At 39.3% G+C, this 12209-nt stretch overlaps 1 pseudogene; it reads left to right on the top strand.

Annotated features, from left to right (window-relative positions):
• The first annotated feature begins 982 nt into the window (after nucleotides 1-982).
• LOC132536040 (small nucleolar RNA SNORD22) lies at nucleotides 983-1079 on the top strand (annotated as a pseudogene).
• Nucleotides 1080-12209: the final 11130 nt, after the last annotated feature.

Genomic DNA, 12209 nt, shown 5'->3' with positions numbered 1-12209 from the left:
GAAATGACTTCAATCCCTGTCTTGGCGATAAGTTGAGGTCACACAGGATATCGAAAATTCTAAGAATCGCTCAAATTTACTTTGAACTCACTTTAATTTCAAGGTAAATAAATATATGCTGTGCAGTTCTATTACCAAGTGAGTCTGAGAAATTAAATGAACTGAAAAACATATCGTTTTAACAGGATAATGGAAGCAATCTCTGATCCGTTGTCTTAAAGTCACTCAAAAAGTTATCCAAATTGGAAAGAAAGAAATGAAACTTATTATTTGTACATGACAGGATATTTTACAAAGAAAATCCTAAAGACTACAACAAAATGAACTGTTAGAAATAAGGGTATATCGTGCTCTGGGAGGTGGCATAGTGGGTAAAGTGCTGGACTCACAAAGCATGAGGTCTTGAGTTCAATCCCCAGCAGTGCACATACCAGAGTGATGTCTGGTTCTCTTTTTCTATATCCACCTATCTCTCCTTTAAGTAAATGAATGAATAAATAAATCTTTTTAAAATAAGGGTATTGGGTGAAGAAATAACACAAAATCAATATACAAAAATTAGAAAGGAATCTCAAAGTGAAGGGATCCATTTGCTTGCTCACCAACCAAGACTTCCCACGTGGGGAAGGTTTTAAGACTTGGGGTCATTTTCTAAGGATGTACAAGTAACTCAGATGTGTACAGTCCTGAAATAATTGAGCAGACTACTTTCATCACTACTTTGTAGCTTGGAGTGGTTCAGTAGCAGAGAATGGGACTTGGCAGAATAAGGTACCAAATTCAATCCCTAACACTGCACGTGTGACAGTGATGTCCTTGTTATCTTTCTGTTTCTGTCTCTTTATCATTGATAAGTATTTTTAAAAGAAAAGCTGACATCTGTAATACCATTTTTAAAAATGGAGCCAGGGAGCTAGTATAGAGAAATCAAATCACTTGTCTCTTTGAATTGGGCTAATAATTGGGCCTAATAAACCACCAATCCCAATAAAGAAACTTTTCACATGTCTTACCTCCTGTCCCAGTATCAGAGCCTATAATGGTGAGCCCACTAGCATTGGCTGGGGAAAATTCAGGAGGTTGCTCAGCAGGTGAAAAACATTCTTTGTGTTCTTGAGGCATGGCTAAATATTGGTACTGCATACAGCCATATGGCCAAGTGGTGTCAGCTGTAGTCTTGTCTCTCATCAAACTTGAAACAAAATGGCAGTATTCTGGGAGGTGGTTCACAAAACAGGCTGCTGGTTTGATCTCCAGTATCTCATGTGGCAGAGTAATTACTCTCGTCTCTGACCCTCCCTTTCTCCCTCAGTCCTTCAAATTTTATTTAAAGTGACAGTTAAAAACAATGTCAATATCACATCAGTAAGTTTTATACCTTAAATTAATAATTAATAATAGCTATGGGTCGTTTGTATATTTTAAGAAAATTTTATTCTTTATTTATTGGATAGAGACAGCCAGAAATCAAGAGGGAATGGGGACAGGGAAAGAGAGACCTGCAACACTGCTTCATCACTCACAAAGCTTTTCCCCTTGAGGTGGGGACCAGGGGCTTGAGACTGGGTCCTTGTACACTGTAACATGTGCACTTAACCAGGTGTGCCACTGCCTGGCCCCTGGGTCATTTATTTCTCAATCACAAAGTTTTACTTGAACAAAGAAATTCCCTCAGATCATATTATGCAGCCTCAGATTCTTAATCAAGTAACTTCAACTCTTCTTGTTCTTAGAGTTCTGAGCTGGTTCAGGAAATGTGACAAATTTTGTTAGAGATTACCACTACCTATAAAGGCCTTGAAACAGAAAACAAATCAGCATCTCCTCTTTCTTTCTCTAACTGTTGTTCAGTAATTTTATCTCCTGAGTATTCTTATAATTGATCAGAGTACTCTGGAAGAAATCTGAATTTTCCCGATACTTATATCACAGCATTTGTGTTTCTGACAAGGCTTTGTATCTGCATGGCACTAATGAAAATTTATTGACAGGGCCAGGTGGTATTGCACCTGGTTAAGCACACACATTACAGTGTGCAAGCACCCGGGTTCAAGCCCTTGGTCCCCACCTGCAGGGCGAAAGCTTCAGAAGAGGTGAAGTGAGGCTGCAGGTGTCTCTCTATCTCTTTCTATCTTTCCCCCCTCCCATCTCAATTTCTTTTGGTTTCAATCTAGTAATAGATAAAATATTTTAAAAGAAATATTTATTTTTAAAAAGAAAATCTATTAACTGCTTTCATCTTCAGTGAATATGTACCCCCAATACCAGCAGATAGGTATTACTACTTGACTGTGCAATTAAAGAAACTTAAGACTCAAAAGGTCTAACTGGTAGAGAAATGGTCTGTTGTAATAGTTTAAGTACAAAAGAAATATAAATCTAATTTACAGAAAAGTAGGTTTGGGTCAGAGACTTGGGGAATCATATCAAACTCTCCACTGTCTTAAACATAATACATGATAGGTTTTGAGAAGCAGAGTTGCCATTTCACATTGAATTAACCACATGGAACCCAGCCCAGACTGTCCCAAGGTAAATTAGTAGATTAATGGAAGCATAATTTTGGGGGCGGGGGGGGAAGTCGCTTAGTATTTTTGAAATACATGAAACTATATGTGAGGGGCCAGGCAATGGCACACCTCCTTAAGCACACACATTACAGTGCACAAGGACCCAGGTTCAACTCTCTCGACCCCTCCTGCAGGGGGAAAGCTTCAGAAGTGGTGAAGCAGGGTTGCAGATGTCTCTCTGTCTCTCTTCTTATCTCCCCCTCCCTCTTAATTTCTATCTCTATCCAATAATAAATAAATTTTAAGAAGACTTTATTAAAAAAGAGCTTATGTCATGTCCCTATAGATCTAAGCTCACATTTTGTGGTCATGAATAGGAACGTTCCAAGCTGCCCCGATTTCAGGACCCATCTTCCTCAGGTGGAACATAGAATATGTTGTGCAGACTCCCTTCAGAGGATGGAACATTCTCTACCATTGTTGATCCACGTTGAAGGCAAGGGCCTATGGGGGCCCACAATGGGGTCTATTGTGTTGTTCCTGACAGATGACCAGTGACAATGGAGAGAAGGATCTATTCAAGATCTTGGCCCATCATATCAGTTTAGGAATCTCAGAACTCCCCAAATAGGACCTCAGCTGATGGGGTGGTCAGATAGTAACAAGAGTCATTGTTAAAGTATGCCACTCTCTTGCCCTTATTCAGCTTCTGCAGTCCTTACTTTGATAAGGTTAGCTTTGGAGTGAGTGAGGGAAGTATAATAGGAAGTAGGTGAGGAGGGATATATGACTAAAATAGGACTACTTACTATCTACAAAATGGAAACCTCCCAACTTTTCATATGAACTATTCCAGCCTTTAGGTTAATGATTAGTTAACAATTTGTTTGGCTCTATATATTAACTCTTTTTCCAGCCACCAGTTTCCAGATGCTAATATGATGCCAACCAGACTTCCCTAGGCAGACGACCCCACCAATGTGTCCTGAAGCCCTGCTTCCCCAGAACCCCACCCCACTAGGGAATGAGAGAGACAGGCTGGGAGTATGAATCAACCTGTGAATGCCCATATTCAGCGGGGAAGCAATTACAGAGCCAGACCTTCCACCTTCTGCACCCCATAATGACCCTGGGTTCATACTCCCAGAGGGATAAAGAAGAGGAAAGCTATCAGGGGAGGGGATGGGATACGGAGTTCTGGTGTTGGGAATTGTGTGGAGTTGTACCCCTCTTATCTTATGATTTATGTCAATGTTTCCTTTTTATAAATAATTTTTTTAAGTGCTGTTTGTGAAACTTTCACAGATTTCCATTTTGGTTTGTTTGCTTGTTTTACAGATCTAGGATTGACACACTGTATGTGCTTTAAGTAAAGGTGGGGTTCTTTTCCCTACAACTAGTCAGGAGCCTGAAATCTCATTAAATGTTTACCATAATATAATAAATAACCTTAATATATCTCACTTTTTAAAATTATTATCCAATTAGTGTAATGTGAGCCAAGTCTGTGGAGGGAGCTACCTGAATTCTGTTTAAATTTATTAAGGAAATTTATTTATCCCTGAGTTGACCTGTTTTGAACACTGAGCCATATTCCTAGGGACAGATTAAGAAACAGATTCCAGTCTTAATATAGCAGAGTCTTTTTCCTTTAAATTAAATCTATATGAGAAGTCTAGAACTTCTACAGCCTTTATTTGAAGTTGCAACATGAAGTGATATTCTGTTGAAGACTTTCCGGGTAGCTATGGTAACAATGATTATCACCACATACTACCAACCAAAATACCACCTGCATCCACAGCTATTCTAAACCCCTAATTAAAAAGAAAAGCCCAGTTTAAATTTCCAGTTGGTAAATTTGGGACAACGTTTTTTTAAAAGTTGGAAAATCTATTTAGGTTTTGCTTCTGTGTTTGGTTCAGGGAGGTTTCCCTGCCCCCTAAGTCTGACTCTCCTCCTGCCCACACCAGAGCCACCCACACAGAAGTTTCTGAGAAACAGAGGCTTCAGCATTTCCTTTTCTATGGAGTTAATCAGTAATGAGAACTCCAGGGACACACACACACACACACACAAACACAAACAAGCAAAAACACTACCTCCTTTCAGATAAAAATCTCTGTGCATGAGAAATTTAGATTTGTTTTTAGTTTGCCTGTAGGAAAGGGGTGTGGGGAGGAAGAAAGGACAAGGAAGAGGCTAGCAAAAGGAAAACAGAAGTAAATGGGGTGAGGAAAACAAGGACAATAAACCCATGATAAAAAAAAAAGGCTTGGGGGGTGGAGGCCAGGGGGAAAGCATGTAGGAGCCACACAAAGCTCAAGCTGCTTCAGACTGAACTAGAAGATCCTGTAGGAGACTGGTTGCAGGCACTGACTCCATACCATTGTTTACTCTCCTTTCTTGCCCTTTGCAGCACCCCTACCCTCATAACTGGCTTTCAATAGCTTTGGCCAACAGGGTGTTAGCTAGCATGAGACAGGTCAAGAAGCTTGACAAGAACTTATGGGAACATAATGGCTTGTTCTTGTCATTTGCTAAGAACTTTCTGGGACTAACCTGATAGAGAATGACAGGTACAAGAAGCAAAGCTAAGCTGGTAGTGACTGGGGAGACAGCATAATGGTTATGCAAATAGACTTTCATGCCTGAGCTCTGATGTCCCAGGTTCAATCCCTTACACCACTATATTTTAGTGGATGACAGAAGCCCAATAGGAAAGAAAAGGCAGGTAAACTCACTGGACCAATGGGAAGTTGGCTCCAGGTGGGACTAGAATTAGGAATATAAAAGAAGGGAGAGCACATGGAATGGCCATTTCTTTGCATGGCCCATACGTAACTGCTACATCAGCTACTCTGCACCTAAATCCCATTTCTGCACATCTTCTACCTCACTTCTGTGAAATAAGTTTACACTGTACACACTTGATCACAGAGTCATTTGTGAAGTAACTTCTCCTGGGCAGGAACTGGCTCTAAGACCTCTTCTCTGTCCTAGATCCAGTCTTCCTGCAATATTAGTATCTGAGAAAGTGCAGTCAGTGGCAAGAGAGCTGCCTTGGTCAGCTGGCAGCTACCTACATACAAAGGAGTAAGTCTTGGCTGGGTCAGTTAAATAACTGCATGTTGCTACACGCCCCTGTGGCCATTTGTCATGCAGCATGAGTGTTCTGATACTAACTTGTTTAACATGAGGATCCATAAACAGTAGCAAGGATCTTCAGTGTATCGCCATTCTATTAGTGCTTTCTGACATATAATCTTGTAAAAGTATCCAATATCCATAGACAAAAACAGAATATAAAGTAGTCCTAAAATAAATATAGTGAACCTTTTGAACATGATGAGTGTTGTGCACCACCAAAATAAAACTTAAGCTATTCTCTAAGGATAGGTCATTGGGATTCTAGAACTACATAAACTGCGAAAGAATGCAGTCAATCCTGTTGGAGGATAAACTGCATTTAAGTAATTAAAAGGACACAAGCAACCTTTATCTTTAGTAGCCAAGGCGGCACCAACTAATGGACTGAGAGTTTGCAAATTCTCAGGTGCCCTCTTAATTGCAGCTGAACAGCTGTAACAATAAAAGCTATTTTCTCTAACTGTGGGCTTGAGGGTAAACAGGGTAGCCCGTCCCTGGGAAATGTGCACTGCCTACTGCAAGAATAGAGGATCAGCACCACACTCCCTAGCAAATCATGTTAAGTGGGAGGAGCCAAAAAGAGAAGGATGAATAACAAATGATCTCACTCACAGGGGGAACTTAAGAAACAAGGACAGAACCCCTCTATCCCATCCCTGGGATTAAGTTGGGGGAGAGTCTTGCAGACACCTATCATGGGGAGATGAGACATTGTGCCTGTATGTCAACAGCTATACAAACCATTCACCCTCTCAATTAAGTGGAAAAATGAATAAAAAGGAAGAAGAAAGAAACAAGGGCTAAAAAAAAAATACAAAGTAAAGCTTATACACTGGGTGTGTAATATTGCACCAAAACAAAGGACTCTGGGGAAAGAGGGGAAGGGGTGGGGAATGGGGAGGTATCATTGGGGTTCTGGTGCATTATGATGGGAAAAGACCTAAACTGGGGATGAGAGTGTTCTGCAGACATCTATTACAGAAAGATGAGAATTTGTACTCATGTCAACAACTGTACTGTAATCATTAACTTTCCTCCAATAATGTAAAAAAAAAAAGGAAGAAAAAGATTAATTGTCATTGGAACAACAACAACAACAAAACCTTGATAATGTATGTAGAAAAGTGTTCTATTCCCCTTCATGAAATTGAACTCTATAAAATTCTAAAATTATTGGAAAACAGAAGCAACTAGGATGGGAATGTTTCTATCCCTATAAAGCCAAGTCACACTTTCCTTCAAATGAGAAGTACTTCTTTAGGGGGACTTGGAGGATCCATTTGCAAAGGGTAGATCTGTATGCAGAGTGAATGAGATAATTCTCTCCCAGTCCCAGAGCATGTGTTGAATCAAAGACCCTGTATGGTATGCAGCTGAGCAAACAGAGTAACGCCATGTTGAAATATCGGAAAATTAATTCTGGATTCACTGAAATAATCAGGTAATAGTGGTATGAACAATACTGGAATCTTTGTGTTATGGGCCTGAAATGCATTTTTTGTTTTTATTCGCAGTAACTTTAGAGGAAAGGAAAAAAAAACTGCCTTAGAATAACATGAAAGATTCCTAGTTTTGTGATCATATTACTGATAACTCATTCATAGTTCCCCCTGGCATAACAAGAATAAGCAGGATCTCTTCTCAGCAGCTGGAACCCCACCCTGTCATACAGCAACTCCAGGTTTGCACAAGAGGAAGAAGGTTATAGTTGGATTTGTACAGTCTGTCTAATGTTACAAAGATGGGAAGACATCTGACTCTGGCTCCTTGAAACTCTCCTTTCTGTTCCAGTTTTTAAAGATAGTGCAGGATAGTACAGAGGATATTAAAAACAAATCAGAGCAAGCCTGTGAAAACCCTTTGGAGATTTAGTCATTCTTCCATCCATCCTTTCAACAAATTCAATTCAAATGTTGAATTCCTGCTCTGTGCCTGATATGCATTCAGTACTGTGGAAGCACTGATGGGCAAAGCCTGTGGGCTTCCTGGAGGAAAACGTAATGAGACACAAAGAGTTGAAAATAATTAAGTACAATATTTAGTTACCGGCAGATAGGTCACCAGAAGAACACACATGTTGCCATATGTGAGGACCTGGGCTTAAGCCCCCAGCACCAAATGGAAGTGCCAGTACCTGCTCCACTAATGGAAGAGCAGTACTGTGGTGTCTCTCTTTATCCCAGTCTCTCTCCTCCTCTCTGTTTCTATCTGAAATGAAAAGAATAAAGGAATTTGCCAGTAGTGGTGAATTGTGCAAGTGCAATAAAAAAAATCCTTCTGGCAAAAAGAAAAAAATATATATATATATGTCATGAAGTATTAGAGTGGAAAGTGTGAACATAGAAGAGTAGAGAGAGGAGAGTGAAAAGTGAGTGCTTTGGGAAAAGGCAAGCAAATTCTCTTGGGGAAAATCTTGGAAGGTTTCTGGTTAGAGAAGAAGGTGGGGTCCTTCTTCAACAGACAATAGAAAGTTCACTTCAAAATGGTATATTAAATGGGCCTGAAGTCCACCCTATCAATTCATATTGCCCTTGGACCCATTAACAGTCTTAAAATACCAAATTTATAACCTAAAACTATAGATGTATAGAAATTAATAGAACAGTCTAAGTGTTTTAGTATGAAATAATTGCATGAAATATTCAGTGACAGAAACTGTGCCAGGCATAATGCTTTATTTATTTAAAAGGGGGAGGTATGTAAAGACAGCAAGGAACCTTCCTCATTCTCTTTCAAACCCATACTTGTCCCAGTGCTGGAAACTCTGGGACTTTGCTTGTATTTCTCCATGCTTCTCCTTTTGATCCCCTACCATGTGATACTGCCTCTGCTGACCTCAACTAAATCCATGCAACCGGTGCCACCAAGCCATATTTCACTTCAGACAGTATCCAGAGACGTCAAGCCTGAGCTGTCAACCCTCCAACTCCAATAATCTGGTGAGACCTTTCCTAACACATGGGACTCCCTAGTTCCATTTCAAATGTTGCACACCCTAACAAAGTTACAGACTCTAGATATAGACCAGGGCCTAGGGCACAAGGTACAGGTACACATTTATCTGTAAGTTAAGAGAAACTATATACCTCAAAGTAAAAGTGCTCAATAGTCTACTGTGATCAGATTTAATAAGCTCTGCAAGCATGTAGAAAGACATAAAGAAGACATCATAAGATGTCCAATTAAATATTTACTACATAAGCCTACACAACCCCCCTCCTCTACCCCCTGCTTCACTTTCCTTGATCACTTTATCTACTCAATTAACTACACCAAAGAGACTAAGAGATATCCCCTAATCACTCCTGACAGCAACAGCATTAATGTCACACTCGATATTCTTTAGAAGAAATACCATTTATAACTGATCAAGATATATACTGGAAAAATTATATATGGACAATTATCGTCCCCTGTAACAACCTGTATCATAATCATCAAACAAATAAAATTCAGTAAAAATAAAGGTTAACTTAGATCCCACTTAAACCCTAGGTCTAGTTCCTCCCCAATTTGTGGCCAGATTCCATAAACCCAATACCAGTTTGGATACAAAAATAACACCCAATGATTTAACAACTGGGAGAAAATCTAAGCTCATCAGATAAAGAAAGGACTACAAAAGATAAGGGCAAGAGACTGGCTCAATTTAATGATGACCTTTTTTGGTCACTACAAGGCCACCCCATCATCCAGGGCCCTAGTTAGGGAATATTTGGATTCCCACACAGATATGATGGGCCTAGACCTCTAATAGATCCCTCTCTCCTCCATCACTGGTCACTTCCATCTGGAACATCATCATAAGCCCTCTTGTGGGCCTCCCCAAGAACTTCCCCTCATGTATAGCAGAAATGGTAGGGACTGCCCCACTCTCTTAAAGGAGGCTGGGGCAACCTACTTTGCTACTTGAGGAAGACTGGTCCTGAAATGAGTGCAGCCTAGAATGTTCCTAGCTGTGACCATGGTCTGCAGGCTCAGACTGACAGACTCAGAGGTCACACAGGTTCCTGTGCTAAGTAATAATATGTATGGGTCCTAATCAGATCAATGGGGTAAACACAATGGTATATCTACTTTTCTCATGTTTGGGAGCTACTCTCTGCCCTAATCCAGATTTCTAGCCCTATTCTAAAAACTGACACTATCTTCCCAGACAATATGTTAGTCAACCTGTATGTTAGTTGTCAGACTTAGGCAAAAGTTACTAAAGTCATGGGCTCCCTGGAACACACTTAAAATAGACTACCTAGATTCCTGTTTATTAAACAACTATCCTACTTTATATATTACTACCTTTCAACCAAGTTGCAGACACTACCATGATGATACCCTGACTTCCCTGGACAGACAACCTCAACAATGTGTCCTAAAGTCTCACCTCCCCAGACCCCTACCTCACTAGAGAAAGATAGAAATAGGCTGGGGGTATGGATCGACCTGCTAACATCCATAGACAGCAGAGAAGCAATTACAGAAGCCAGACCTTCCACTTTGTACACCCCATAAAGAATCTTGGTCTATACTCCCAGAGGGATATAGGTAAGTTCCAGTGGAGGTGATCCATCAAACTCTGGTGTTGGGAACTGTATGGAATTGTAACCATTATTTACAATCCTGTTAATCATTATTAAATCACTAATAATTTTTTAAAAGGATGAAAACTATTTTATTTCCTTCAAATGATATACAATCTCTGAAATTTGTAATAATAGATTTGATTATGTTTATAATAACTGAATAATGAAATGTACTTTAGGAAAATGTCTATTTTAACTTTAAAAATGAGGAAGTCAGGTGCAGTGGGTTAAGCACACGTGGTGCAAAGTGCAAGGATGGTGTAAGGATCACAGTTCGAGCCCCGGCTCCCCACCTGCAGAGGAGTCCCTTCACAAGCAGTGAAGCAGGTCTGCAGGTGTCTACCTTTCTCTCCCCCTCTCAGTCTTCCCTTCCTCTCTCCATTTCTCTCTGTCCTATCCAACAATGACTACAATAAGAATAACTACAACAATAAAACAACAAGGGCAACAAAAGGGAATAAATAAATAAATAAATATTTTAAAAATGAGGTGAATTATTTTGAGGATGTTATGCTGTGTTAAGAGATCGATCAGGTAATCAGGTAAACCTTTAACCAACAATATTTTCCCAGGTAAATTAGTTACTTTTTATTCTTGAAAAGGACAAAGGAAGCTTGCCACTAAGAAAAAAATTTAAGCAGAGTGCATTTTTCTAAAGTGAAGCTCACGGACTTATTGCTATTAGTGGATTGGATAAGTGCATTTTGTCATTACTACCTATTTGTTCTGATTCTGTGTAGAGTAAATTTAAAGTTCAGAAGCCATCAATTGCAACATTTTCAAATATACATTGGCCCAGTCATGTCCGATCAAATATACTTTAAACTATAAACAAATTTATGCCAAGGTAAAACAAACAGGTCATATTTTGCAATTGACTTTGTTATCTCTATCAAAACTCAAAGTTTAAAATAAATAGCAAACCAATGGATCTTATTTAGTACTTAAAAAAGAAACCATGAGTTATGAATCTCATGAGGAAGAATGGTCACTATTGTTTAAGTGCAGAAATTGAGGCTTAGAAAGGTTTAAGAGGCTGTAAGTGAAGTAGCCAAAACTTAACTATAGGAATTATGGTAAAATAATGATTTTTGAAGTCTAACATATTTAATAATTAAAGCACTGTATTCTGTTGGTGCTGCTGTAAGAGCTGAATCTGGAGACCACTAAAACAGAAGACAGGTTGACTAAGTAATCACACTTACTCTTTAATGAACAAGTCTTCACTGAAGCAGGAGATACTTTCCATTGTGGAAATAGAAAATGGAGGAAGCCCACCTTCTCCTTGCAATATATAAAGTATCAGGCAGGGAACAATGGAAAGACATCACAGAAAAAAGGAACATTTTTTGTCTAAGTAGAAGAAATTAATGCCAGATCATGTGCCTTTCAATATAAGGTAGCAGGTAAATATGAATGTAGATTCTTTTTTAAATTTCCTTCTAGAAAGAGTATCTGGACTAGAAGTATACTTTTGTAATGTTAAAGTAGTTTTCAGTGTGCTTTACATATAGTATTTGGTCTTCACAACCACCCTGTTTGATAAATAGGAATGCCAAGTTCAGAAATAAACAACTATTGAAGCACATGAAACATGATCAAGACAGTATTAAGTGTAAAGCCTTGTGGGTTGTCTTTCCCCAGGAAAACACTGCTTCTCCTGCTTGCTTTGAGCTAAGGGGAAGCAATTTCAAAAGGATCTGGGGGGAAAAATCACTCATAAGATGAATTATCCATAAGTTGAGGTCAGCTGATATCCCCCAAAGCATTTGGCAGCAAATTAGTATTCAAGTTGATTTCTAAAAGGTAAATCTTGTGTCAGCCTATGTATAAAAATTGTCAATCTGTGTATAAAAATGTATAAAAATCTTAGTCTTAACCTCACCAATGTGTCCTAGAACCTGACCTCTCCAGAGTCTTAGCCCACTAGGGAAAGATAAAAGCAGGCTGAGTTATGGATTGACCTGCC

Source organism: Erinaceus europaeus, chromosome X, assembly GCF_950295315.1.
Source record: "Erinaceus europaeus chromosome X, mEriEur2.1, whole genome shotgun sequence".
Lineage (NCBI taxonomy): Eukaryota > Metazoa > Chordata > Mammalia > Eulipotyphla > Erinaceidae > Erinaceus > Erinaceus europaeus.
Note: the sequence above shows the minus strand (reverse complement) of the source record. Positions and strands in the feature narration are given on the sequence as shown.